General features: G+C 38.0%; 1 protein-coding gene across 2 annotated transcripts in view; it reads right to left on the bottom strand.

Moving 5' to 3' along the window:
* Nucleotides 1-4,612, bottom strand: part of LYN (LYN proto-oncogene, Src family tyrosine kinase) — a 56,754-nt gene extending 52,142 nt beyond the window's left edge. The window contains exon 1 of one of the 2 annotated variants that reach the window (XM_032222651.1): nt 4,152-4,612. The gene's annotated coding sequence lies outside the window, so the exon portion shown is untranslated. The remainder of the gene's footprint in view (nt 1-4,151) is intronic. The other variant, XM_032222649.1, reaches the window with a different exon arrangement.
* Between the last annotated feature and the right edge of the window lie 8,719 nt (nt 4,613-13,331).

Below are 13,331 nucleotides of genomic sequence, written 5' to 3'. Positions count from 1 at the left end.
TGGCTGTATTTAAGAAAAATTAGAAAAATGTATTATTTTTATGATCTATACTTAGCAAGCCTACATGTTTTTAGTGACAAAGTACTTAAAATAAATTTATCTGAAACACTGGATTTCCTGCTGGTGTTAACATGCAATAATGAAACTTCAAGAAAAGGAACTATGAAAAATATTATTCACACTCTCTTTCTTTAGTAACCGGGTAGCTTTATACAGTTCTTCAGTCACAATATCCAGACTATATAATATGGCAGCTGTACAGCTTTTTGAATCAGATACTTTTCTTTTTTTTTAAGGCAAAACTTCATTTTTAATTGAAACTCAAATATCTTAAGTATTTCATTTACATAGCAGTCCATCTCATAAATATGATTCTAGGCAGTGGGTCATAAAAAAACACTATAAACAAATAAAAATAAACATTAAAAACAATTCAACATACACAGTAAATAAGACAGTGGGAGAATGGAGCAACATACTACACACAATGCAACCACCTCATGGGCTTCCCAATCTTGCTGGGGGGAAAAACCAGGTTTTGAAAGAATTCTAGACTAGAATTCTGGAGCTAATGTCACTTTGGGGCAAATGATGTTTAGTAAATTCCACTGCAGAAAAGGCCCGCCTCCTGATTTCCATCAGATGTCACAACTTCAGATGTGACTTGTAATATGCCCCTCCTCTCAGACCTTATGGTATGGTTGTTAACAGCATAGTGTGTAACAGACTATTTATGATGTTTATTTCAAAGCATTAACGTTTTTAAAGTAATGATTATAGATGACTTTCAAACTCTTAGCAAGAAATGGCACAATCTTATGTATATGAAAGGTGACAGATAGCAAAAAGTACCTTGCTATGAACTCCGCCAGTAAATGTTTTTGGTTGTTTAGGCACATCTGAAATTTTGAGAGACCAGTATAGGCATTTTCACAAAATGTCTTGAAAAAGGTTAAAGGTTTTTAGCTAGGATTCCAGAGAATTCTAGGATTTCATGAAATAGAAACCTAGAGAATAGTTTTATTAATTAACCATTTAACTTTATTCTCCAAAGCAGTCTCTGAATATTTGGTGGTCTGGCAAGTGACAGAGACCTGAATAGTGACAGATGTCTGAACATTTTTACTGACAGAAATTACATTTATTAAATGCACATGCCATCATTCTCACTACTAGTGCGACTCCATGTCTTCATATATTGCTTGGGTTTCTCTTTAACAGAATATATCTTGCTGAAATTAAGAAATTCTCAACTCTTTCATACGATCTGTGCCTATCCTATCCTTAATTATATAATAATTAATACTTACATTCATATCTTACAATGATTTCATTGCGCTGAGTAAACAAAACAAATATTAATCACGTGGATTTTTTTTCCTTTTCTTCATATTGAAAATTTGTCACACTTTATAAAAAGTTGGATAGGGACATAGAGTCACTCTGGCATGAGACCGGTGGCATCTACATTTAATAAATAAATATAATGGTCATCAGTAAAACAAATGAACAAAACATTATATTCCAACATACATATGGAATAATCAACATAGCCGCAATTATGTACATCCCTTTAAGCCTAAATTTGCATGCATCAGATGTGGAGGAGGAGGGGTGGGAGAGGAACTATAAAGTCATGGTTTGGCTGGAACATTCTAGCCACCAAGATGCAATTGCCTCTTTTTACCATCCTGACTTCTCTATATGCAACGTATACAAGGACACTCCAAATTGCCCTTTTACCATTAACCTTTTGTAACTAATTTCTTCTTAGAACTGGAAGTTACCTTGATGCAGTACATTCTATATAAACATATTCTTATTAATATGACTTCTGAATTTGAAAATAGTAATTCACTTATCTAAGGAGTAAACTAAGAATAGGCAGAGTGTGATTTGGAATCATGACTGACTAAGCAATTTGTGAGACAACACTATTTATTCTAAAGGCTACTACTGTCAACTTATAAGCCTTTCTAGTGAACACAAATGGATTGTAACTACACAAAATATATACTATGTTGTCTTTGTTCATTGAAGCATCAAATGTTTCAAACATTGAACACAAGCATATCAACCCTACTCCAAATTTGATTGTTTTTTTTTAATTTAATGACTTAAAAACCAGGAAACAATTTCCCCCTGATTCAAGTTACAAAGAAAACCCTTTTAAGAATAAAATCAATTAAAAGTTTATTTGTCCAGAATTATAAGTAATTGTTCAACATTCCATTTTGAGTAATCATTAACTATTGCTTGTATCAGAAAGCTACAAAAACAATGGATGAAAATGCTAACTAGTAAACAACTATTCAGATAGCCATATCAAGATTGTGAAATAGGAGAAAATCAATGAACAACAAAACAGAAGTATATTGTTAAGATGAATACCCTATATTAAGACTATAGTTTTTGAAATTCTTTAAGTATATAGATTCTAGAACATCCTAACAGGTAAATAAGGATACGATTGAGAAATTGAAAACAGTTAACTTCAACTGCTCTTCTATATATATATTTAAAAACTTGCTATAATGAATATTAATAAGAAAAAAGAACATTGTATCATCATCTTGTAGCAATGATTTAGTTAAAATATTACTAATATCGAAGGCAGCTCCATTATTATTAAATTGCACAAGACAGTAACATATTATGCTCACAAGTATTATCCGGTTGAGGAAAACAGCTAACAGTATCTATAAGTGGCGGAAATAGATAATATCTGGTGTGGTTTATATTTCTTAAAATAATGAATCAATTGTGTCATACCAACTTTTAATAAGACTAAAAGTGTAGTGACACTTGAAAAACATTCTGAAAAAGAGGGAAAATGTCTATCAAAATTAAACAACTGAATTGCATAAATTTACTTCCCTATAAATTGATGGATAGTGGAGCTATTGTAATAATAGCACTGACTTCCTTTCAACTAATGCAACTGTAACATAGCTGGTATACAGATAAAACTTCCTCTCAGGATCAGCTGTATAAACTGCCCATTTAGTATTGCACTTCCTCTTTTTTTAAAGAACTGTTCAGCATACAGTTCAAACTGCATAGCATTGAGAATTTAATTAACAAAGCAGGAAATGGCACTATGTTGTAAATGGTTTGAGAGCTTTAAATATGTATTTGTACCCCTTTACTAATGTTATTATTATTCAATTCTACAAACTACTGTGACAATTTTATCTTATCCATGCCAGACCAATGAAAGTGCATCCGAAGCATTCCTAAAGAATAATATTGTACAAAATAATGTCTACTGGATCCCAGATTCAAATCCTAAATTTTCCCTGAAGCAAACTCAAACCTTCTGAGACTCAAGTCACCTTCTCCCAGCCTTGTGGCATTTTTGCAATGATCAAATGAGAAGACAGAAAAGTAGGCATCTTGCATTGTCCTTCTGAAATAAAGGTGAAACATAACCTTATCTAACAAATACTTACAAATTAAACCAGTGCTATCATGATATGTTCGTCAATGGTTTTCTGAACTAACCCATTTCTTTTAGGTTTGCAGGCTTCGTCGCATCATCCATTACTAGTTTGAGGCAAAGTCATACAATGTCTAACCCAACTAACATCTAACAGTCTGGAGCATTGCCTCTAATTTCACAATATATAAATACTAATATCATAAGTTAATTAAATTACTGTAGGCTAGATCTGTCTAACGGGATAATTTCAAGAGATCTTCAATATCTTGTACGGCAAAGCTTCTTAAATAAAATAAAAAAGATGGAGAGATAATGCATGCATAAGTAATACAGTACCAAAATCAAGCGTTGGGTGAATTTACAATAGTTAGTTAGTTTCTTGAGAGGCAATGGGGCCAGACTGTCAACTTCAACTGTCAACTTCATTGGAGAGCAAAAACCCCATTTACTTATCCCCCAGGGCCCCACATCAGTCAGAAAGAAATCTGTCAGAAGCTACGACCCACTCTCCGTAGATAAGGCAATTTATCACTGAACAAAGCAACAGCCCAACAGCCACTTCAAGTCGAACCGGACGGGTAGAAAGATCCTGGTCTGATCAGAGGAAGTTCCACAGACTCCAATAAAACCAAGCCATCTCCCACGACAGGAAGGGAGAAAGCGGCCGCCAAAAGCCCCTTAAAGTGGTCGGAAAAGAAGAGGGACTTACTTTCCTGAGCTTGGAGAGTTGAACTCCACACCAATTAAGTCCACCGTTTCTTCAGCCCCGAGGCTGGGGAAAAGGAGAGCGAGCCCGCAGCCCAGAAGGAGCCTCTCTGAGAACGCAGTCGCCCAGTTTTCGGAACTTAAAAACAGGGGAAGTGAAAACCTAGCCAAGAAGAACCGGCGAGGCTCATTCTCGCCTCAGCCAGTGTCGCTGCGCTTCAGAGAGGAACCTCGGGCGTCTTGCAGAGGCTACTGTGCGTTCCGGCTTTACTTCCTGGTCGTGGGCAATTTGCATAGTTTTTCTGGAAAGGGCGCGCGGGAGAGGTGGGGGCTGCTCTGGGTAAAAAGAGAAGTAAAGAAAATGTGGGCATTTTCCAAAAAAAGGGGCGGGCGGAACCGAACTTGCAAAAAAAAAAGTTGTGCTTTAGGGTCCTCGCAAATGGACGCAAGCCACCGGCTGCGGGGGTGGGGTGCGTGCGGGACAGAGGTTTGGCTTTTGGGCTCAAGTCAAGTAACGCCGATGGGTAGAAGGCGCTTCCTGGCTTCGTAAAAGAGGGAACGGATTGGGCTGAAACTGCAGTGAAACGGCGAGTTAAACCCGAATGGATTGTCCCTTCAGTTTTCCTCGCCCCTTTTATTCCGATTTGGTCTCGAAGCCTCCGGATTACAGTTCCTAGAATTTCCATGCAACTATAATACAGGAATTTGAAGAATCCGAGTATATACCTGCCGGGGAAAGTTCTATTGAGGTCAGTGAGGTTATTCTCAGGAGAGAAAAAAAGTACAAAAAAAAAAAATCACAGCCTCAGGTATTTTCGGTTCAACTGTATGAACGCTAAACTATATATTGGCCAGTCAGTAGGGTTAACCTTTCTTGTTGCTTTTGTGAAGGTAACTATGAAGCACGTTTGTAATTCAATCTTTAACTTTGGTTAAACCGCATCTGTTTAATTTATATGTACCTATCCACATGCTTGCGTGTACAACAGAAGAGGAACGTGGGAGTTGGTAAACCAGATCTGCAGGTGATGTTAAGTATGTCTCCTTTTGGAGACTAGAGTTGAGTAGCAGAAGGTAGCAAGAAATGTGCCACTGAATAGTCACACTATCAATCACAGCCACCGAAGTTAAAACAAGGATAATTTTACTTGTTTTAACAAAAATAATGTAGGACAAACATTCTCCAAAACAAGCAATAAAGTAGTCTTGAATTATATACACAGTCTATGATACAACACGTTGGTTTACAGATGCTCAACTCAGGATTCACCATGTAGACAGGTAACTAACATACAGAGTAGCCACCATCCAATATACAGTATTCAACTCCAATAACAAGCGCAGAGAACATACGGGAACAAACAGTAGTAGTTTCTACTCCCTCTTATGGCTGATTAAAGCAACAGCATCCAATCGTATCTCACTTAAGTAACAGAAACATTATTTCAATCATGGCTTATATATATAGCCAACCCAAGACTAGGATTACATCCCAAACAGGTGAATCTAAAGTTTTTCTCTTCTTCATGTACTCCTGTGTCTTCTCACCAATTACCTTTTAAAGGGAGAAATGTAAAATTAGTCTTACAAGAAGATAAATGCCATTAGATTCTGAAATAAAGACGAAAAGCATAGTACAGTATTTAATCTGAGAAAGACCCCTTGTTTAAGGGGTTTTATTTGATAGTAATACATTTTGCAATCACTTAATCTCACCTTTATTTTTCATAAATGATTCATGCAGCAAACAAACCTTACTCCTTACTCTTTCTAAATTCCCCACAACAAAAAATATCTGGGGTGAGTTGGACTGAATGTGACTAGCTCGGAGTCACCCAGTTAGCTTTCATACCTAATGTGGGATTAGAATTCATGGTCTGCTGGTTTTTAGCCTGGTGTAGAGTAAATGGGCTATTGATGGTCATCATTTCAGGGCAAACATAAAAAAGCAGTATTTTACTATGAAAGGCCATAATGGCCTAACCTGGTGTTAGTTAAAATGTATTAAGAGAGCTTTGTAGTATTTGGGGCTAGGATAATTTGTGTATATTTCCAAAGGTGTATTCATAGAAAAGACAATCAGAGAATGGCTCTCAGTTATATGTGCCTTGGAAGTGTATCAGGAACTCTGTTTTCAAAGACTTAACTTGGTTAGTTTTCATCATTACATGTTGTGTGAATCTAACCATTGTGTTTTTTAAATAGTTAATACAATGTTTGACTGCTAACAATTGTGTATTATTGAGCCAACTACAGTTTAGCAAACTCTGAATGCAATCAGTTTATGAATTGTAATTTTTATCTCAGCCATCTTGACAATTTATCTTGCTTTCTTCAGATTGCTTATTGAATAATGCTGAATTGGCTTTCTTAAACTCCACCCAGTTTTTGCATTGTAGCACTCAGAATTTCCAGGTGGATTTTGATCTTAAACAAACTAATAAACTGCTATCTTGTCTAACTTTGGAATATATGAAGCTAAATCTTGGCATAGTGGTTATTATATGTACTAGGTTATACCAACATTTGTTGCACTGTTCCACAGTACAGAAGGTAGAAATTTACTTAATCTTGGCATAAACTATTTTTAAAAAATGAAGCAATAAAAACTTTTGAACATATTTGCTCAGTTTTTGGTGTTGCCAATGAGATAAGCCATTCCAATTAAAATGTGTCATATAGATGTAAACTGTAATTTTCCATCTTCTTTAAGTACCTACAGGTAGTCCTTGATTTATATCTCGTCACTGAGTGACCAAGGTTATGACAAACCCCCAAGGGTTATTTATGACCTGGATTAGAATATCTGATCCGCCTCCTCATGCAGTCCTATTATCACATTTGGGCAATTATCACATTTACAGCCATTTGCATGATCTTGCAGTCATCGCACCACAATTTATGACATTTTTAAAAATGTGAACCAGTATCCTTTTCCAACTTCTAGAAAAATAAAATGTCTATTGCAAACAGTGTATTCACTTAATATTCATTGTGCTCACTTTATGACTGCCATGTTCTCAATAGAGATTGTAAAATCAGTTGTGGGCACATGATGACCTGATTTAAAACAGGCATGACTTTTGACTGTAATTCCAGGCTCAGTTATATATAAGTTGAGGGCTACCTGTATATCAAACTGGTTATATTATGTACATTTTATATGTATTATTGCAAGCAATATATTAGCTTTTAAAATATATTTTAATCCACATTGTTTTATGCTGTCTATAGAGATAATTTAAAACAAAAAATTGAACTACATGAAGTTCCATGTTCAAGATTGTTGTTAATAATTGAATGTGTATGTTATATAGACAGCAGGATTCATGTTGATCTGGCTTGTTTAAAAATATTTCTAGCAAATTAAGTACTGAATAGGTGGAAGGAACCACCTTTGCAGTATTAAAGCTTGTCATAAATGCTGAAGAAAATCATCCTGCTCTAAAATACTATACTGGTTGTATTTACTTGGCATAAGTGCCATTGAATTGAAAATAGAATTCCAGTCTTGTATTTTAAGCAAATCATTCTATGGATGCTTAAAGTAATTCCCATCTGATTTCGTATATAATACTCCACTCTCAATGACAGCATGGAGACTTTATATTTAAAAATATATAAGATACATTCTCCCTTAACTGATCGAAGCTTGTCCAATTATAGAACTACGAGTATGACATCCAAACAGCAATTAGGGAACATTGATTTTATGTTATGTAGTCAAATCATAACTTGCAATATATGCTGACTCTGTAAACTGCTTAAAGAAGGCCATAAAGCACTGTGAAGTGGTATATACTGTAAGTCTACGTGCTAGTATACAAGAATACAATAGGCAAACTGGAGGTAAGCTGTTCCACTGATTAATTGTTCTAACTGTCAGGAAATTTCTCCTCAGTTCTAAGTTGCTTCTCTCCTTGATTAGTTTCCACCCATTGCTTCTTGTTCTGCCCTCAAGTGCTTTGGAGAATAGTTTGACTCCCTCTTCTTTGTGGCAACCCCTGAGATATTGGAACTCTGCTCTCATGTCTCCTCTAGTCCTTCTTTTCATTAAACTAGACATACCCAGTTCCTGCAACCGTTCTTCATATGTTTTAGCCTCCAGTCCCCAATCATTTTTGTTGCTCTTCTAGAGTCTCCACATATTTTTTACATCGTGGCGACCAAAACTGAATGCCATTTTCCAAGTGTGGAAAAGTGTTAACAAAGTGTTATTAACACTTCATGTGATCTTGATTCTATCCCTCTCTATACTTTTGCTATATGTTCTAAGTCTTTACAAAAATAAAGATCTTCACCTGAATTGAAAATAATGTATCTATCATAAGGATATTATGGCTTTAAGGAACTGTTTGTAAGCAAATACCTGTTAGTCAGCTGCACTTATTAAGCTTAAGTTATATTATACATATTGACTCTCCATTTCTGTGGGATGCTTATTGCTGTTTGAAATGCTGCTTCTATGTGTGTTTCATTGTATTCTTGGATAAAATGACTTATTTGTCATTTGAAGTGACTTCACTATGGACCTTGGGCTGCAATAGCAGACCAGTGATGGCTAACCCTTTTGTCATCGCCGAAAGCATGACTGTACCAATAATGCAATGTGATCACCTCTCCTCTGGGCACATGCGCATGACACCCTGCACTCCCCTGCCCCTGTGCATGCACATGTGACCCCCATGCCCCATTTTGGGCCTAGCAGGCCTCCCTGCAGCCTCCTGGGACATTAAAAAAGAGCCGAGGTGGTGCAGTGGTTAAATGCAGCACTGCAGGCTACTTCAGCTGACTGCAGTTCTGCAGTTCGGCTGTTCAAATGTCACCGGCTCAGGGTTGACTCAGCCTTCCATCCTTCCGAGGTGGGTAAAATGAGGACTCAGATTGTTGTTGGGGGCGATATGCTGACTCTGTAAACCGCTTAGAGAGGGCTGAAAGCCCTATGAAGCGGTATATAAGTCTAACTGCTATTGCTATTGCTAAAATGGGCTGCCCCTGCCCTCCTGCATGTGTGCATATCCCCCAGCCGCTCCCATGCATGCAGGACAGAGACCTGAAAATCAGTTGGCCATCAAGAGGAACACACACATGCTCGGTGGAGCTGAGCTGGGATGACGGCTTTCATGCCCACAGAGAGGGCTCTGTGTGCCATCTGTGGCACACGTGCCATAAGTTTGCCATCACGGGGAACAGATGAGCATACAGGGACCAGGAAGTGCTACATAGATCTCTAAGTGATTCAACATTCCATTGTTGATATGCATAGATGTCAAACAAAGTAAGCTTGTAAATCCTTATTGACATTTGTTTTATATTGGCATATCTTTGTTTTAGTCTTTATGTTTCATTCACACAGTGCCAGTTGAAGTGATATAAGAGAACTTGGCTTAATTCCACCATTAATTCAGATAACTATGGAAGCTGAGAGGGATCAAATTTGGTTTCATAAGAATAAATACCAGGGGTCACTGGTCCTATACATAGATTGTTAGCCATGGTAGTATGTGCCAATGTTGAATTCTATGTTGGAGAAGGTTACTGATCAGAGAGTACATCACCAACTGCAACCATTATACATCTTTGCCAGGCCATGGCAAACCATCATTAGATCCTATTATCTGTCAATCCAATTATCTTTTGGATTCAGACATTGCATTAAACTGAACTAAACAATCATGTCAAAGCTTAACATAAAGTATGACCCCACCATCATATTGAATTATGCAACTCTGATACAAAATCTATGTATGTGTAATGTTGTGCTTTCCCAAAGTGACATAGACTAGTTCTAAATGGCTCATAGGTGAATGTGTAGCTAAATGATTAAAATGAAAGTCTCTTTTTCCAATTTCACTTGCTAGAAATGTTGTTTTTATTCTGTATATTTAGTGTATTGTGCATTCATAAATCATAGCTAAGTCTATCAGACTTTGTCTAGCAAAAAACTAGATGACTATTAGACAGCAGCAAAGTCTAAGGCTATCTAATTGTCAGGCACTTTGCATTTCTAGTCTTGGTAGCTACAGTAGCTGAGAAGTAAGATAAAATGACACAAAAGTGAAAGCTTTCAGATTCTTTGTAACTTTTCATCTGAAAAATGGTACAAAAAGCAGGATGTAGTAAAGAAGATCTAAATAGTGATTGCTAAACAAGCAATACCTGTATTTGCAGTGGGTTGATAATGTGGTTGTAGCAACCACAATTCAATCAGTTGAAATCAATTCTACAGGAAGGCTAAAATTTGCAAGTCTGATGGTCTATCCTTTTATTCATAGAAAACTATATTCTGCTCCACACCAGCGTGACTCCACTCCGGAAGTCCCATAGTTGCATCTTTGATACGTAATTCAAAGATGACACTTTCATGTCTCCATTTAGAATTGGGAGAAATTCCTTTCTGAAATGTTGAGAAACCAATAGCGTCGAAGCATTATATTCACAGGACAAAGTATCAAGTAAGTTTCTAATTGATTTTAAAATGAATTGATACTTTCAGTTCATATCTCATATTCAAAATGCTATGTTGTATGAGCATGTGGTTGGGAGATGGAATGACGACAATTCCTCTAGGCCCCAGCCATGGAAGAAGCACTATCTAAATAATGCTTTATTTGAAATGATCAATATTTTTCACTCAAGATTATTGATGTCAGTGGCCCCCCAAAAAGTGCCCATGTAGGATGCTATAAGAAAAGGGAATGCGGTGACTCAGTGGCTAAGATGCTGAGCTTATTGATCGAAAGGTTGGCAGTTCGAATCCCTAATGCCAAGTAACAGAGTGAGCTCCTGTTAACTTGTCCCAGCTTCTGCCAACCTAGCATTTCAAAAGCACGTAAAAAATGCAAATAGAAAAATAGGACCACCTTTGATGGGAAGGTAACAGCGTTCTGTGCGCCTTCTGAATTTAGTCATGCCGGCCACATGACCACGGAAATGTTTTTGGACAGCTCTGGCTCTTTGGCTTTGAAATGGAGATGAGCACTGCCCCTTAGAATAGGGAATGACTAGCACATGTGCGCAAGGAGAACCTTTACCTTTAAGAAAAGGGGACCCTAAAATAATCCACTATCCTCAGCCTCTTAACCTGTTGAAAGTAGTTGGCTAAAGGAAGAGAGACCATCCCCTACTGACAACAATCATGAGTGTCAGCCAAGGTACAACATTCTTCTGATATTTTCACCATATTTTCCAATTACCTAAAGGAGGCAAGGGAATACTACATTATACCACCAAGTGCAAACTATTTTTCAAAAGTAAAATTTTAGCTCTTGCCTCAGAAATGCATGTTAACTAATTTGTAAGCAGGTTATTTCATGCATTTTAAATCAGACTCATTGTTTTACCTGAAGGAAGTATGCTTATTTTTCTCACTTGTACACTGGTACCAAGAAGCAAGCAATTTCTTGTAAACAAATATTCCTGAGTGGTTACTTGAGGTGAGGTTTTTCATAAGGAAATAAGTAAAAGAATAATAATGGCTCAATAGATAGTGTTACATGATAAAAACATAAAAGAAAGAAAGTATTATAGGAAAACAAATATTTGAAGCTGACTCACTAAGTAAACTGAAAAGCTTTCAAGAATTTAATAAAAGATAATCTTAATTTTATTACAATATTTTCAAGGACAATTTGTTGTATTCTGCCACACTATTCTGAGTTGAAGTTTTAATAACTGACAGGATGAGTTAATTGAGTTAGCTGGGACTTCAGCAACCCACCGAGCAATGTCCTGGTCCATGTCCGGCCACCAAGCATAGCTCCGGCCCAGTGACTTCATCCAGATTATGCCTGGTGGCTGTCATGCAGTGTCTTCAGCACCGCTTCTTGGAGGGAGGCCAGAATTACAACTCTGCCACCCCGCAGAAGGCAACCTTGTTGTGAAGAAAGTTCATGTTGCCTGGTGGAGAAAGGTCGCCATTTGGTGCCTAGTGGGTAGGAAGGCCATCCCCGTTCTGTCTACCCAAGAATCTTAGCGAGTATCTTGTCCTGGCTCATATGGGCAGCCACATCAGCTGCGGTTATAGGTAACTGCATGTTGTTGATCAGGAACACCTTAGAGGCAGGCGCCAGGTCTGCAATAGGCAACGGGCATCTGCTTAATGCATCCGCGTGGCTATGTTTTTGCCAGGTCTGTAATGCAACATGTAGTGATAGGCAGCTAAAAAGACAGTCCATCTTGTGAACCTGGGGGACAGAATCTGGGGTGTCTGCTTGTCGCCTGCGATGATGCCTAGCAAAGGCTTATGATCAGTCACTAAGTGAAAATGATGGCCGTAGAGATAGAAGTGGAACCGCTTCACCCTGGCCACTATAGCCAATGCCTCCCGGTCCAATTGGCTACAGTTCCTTTTGGGCGAGGACAGCGTGCGAGAGAAAAATGCCACTGGAGCCTCCAATCCTGATGGCAGCCGGTGGCTCAGGACTGCCCCAACTCCATACGCAGAGGCATCACAGGCCAACATTACAGGGAGGGACTTGTCATACTGTAGCAGGACACTCTTGGAAGTGAGGAATTTTTTAATAGTTTCAAAAGCGGTTGCTTCTCAATGTTCCCAAACCCACTTTGCCGAACGGTCTAATAATCTGTGCAGGGGTTCTACTATAGAAGCCTTATGCGGTAGGAAAATGTTATAAAAATTCAATAGCCCTAGGAAAACTTGTAGCTCGGCTTTCGTGGTAGGCGTTGGGGCTAATAGCTAGTACTTTTTCAGGGGTAGGATGAATCCCCGTTTTATCAATTAAAAATCCTAAAAAATTGACTTGTGGGACTATGATCCAGCACTTGGTTGTTTTTAGTTTCAACCCAATGCTACAGAAACAACGAAGTACAGTACGCAGGCGGGCCAGGAAAGAGGTTAGAGAGCGGGCTGACACCAGGATGTCATTAAAAAAGAGAGCCGAGGTGGCGTAGTGGTTAAATGCAGCACTGCAGGCTACTTCAGCTGACTGCAGTTCAGCAGTTCGGCTGTTCAAATCAGGCTCAGGGTCGACTCAGCCTTCCATCCTTCCGAGGTGGGTAAAATGAGGACCCGGATTGTTGGGGGCAATATGCTGACTCTGTAAACCACTTAGAGAGGGCTGAAAGCCCTATGAAGCAGTATATAAGTCTAACTGCTATTGCTATTGCTAAAATAAGGGACGACGCACGGTATACCTTGTAACAGCCTCTCCATTAGATTTTG

This window comes from Thamnophis elegans, chromosome 8, assembly GCF_009769535.1.
Source record: "Thamnophis elegans isolate rThaEle1 chromosome 8, rThaEle1.pri, whole genome shotgun sequence".
NCBI lineage: Eukaryota > Metazoa > Chordata > Lepidosauria > Squamata > Colubridae > Thamnophis > Thamnophis elegans.
Note: the sequence above shows the minus strand (reverse complement) of the source record. Positions and strands in the feature narration are given on the sequence as shown.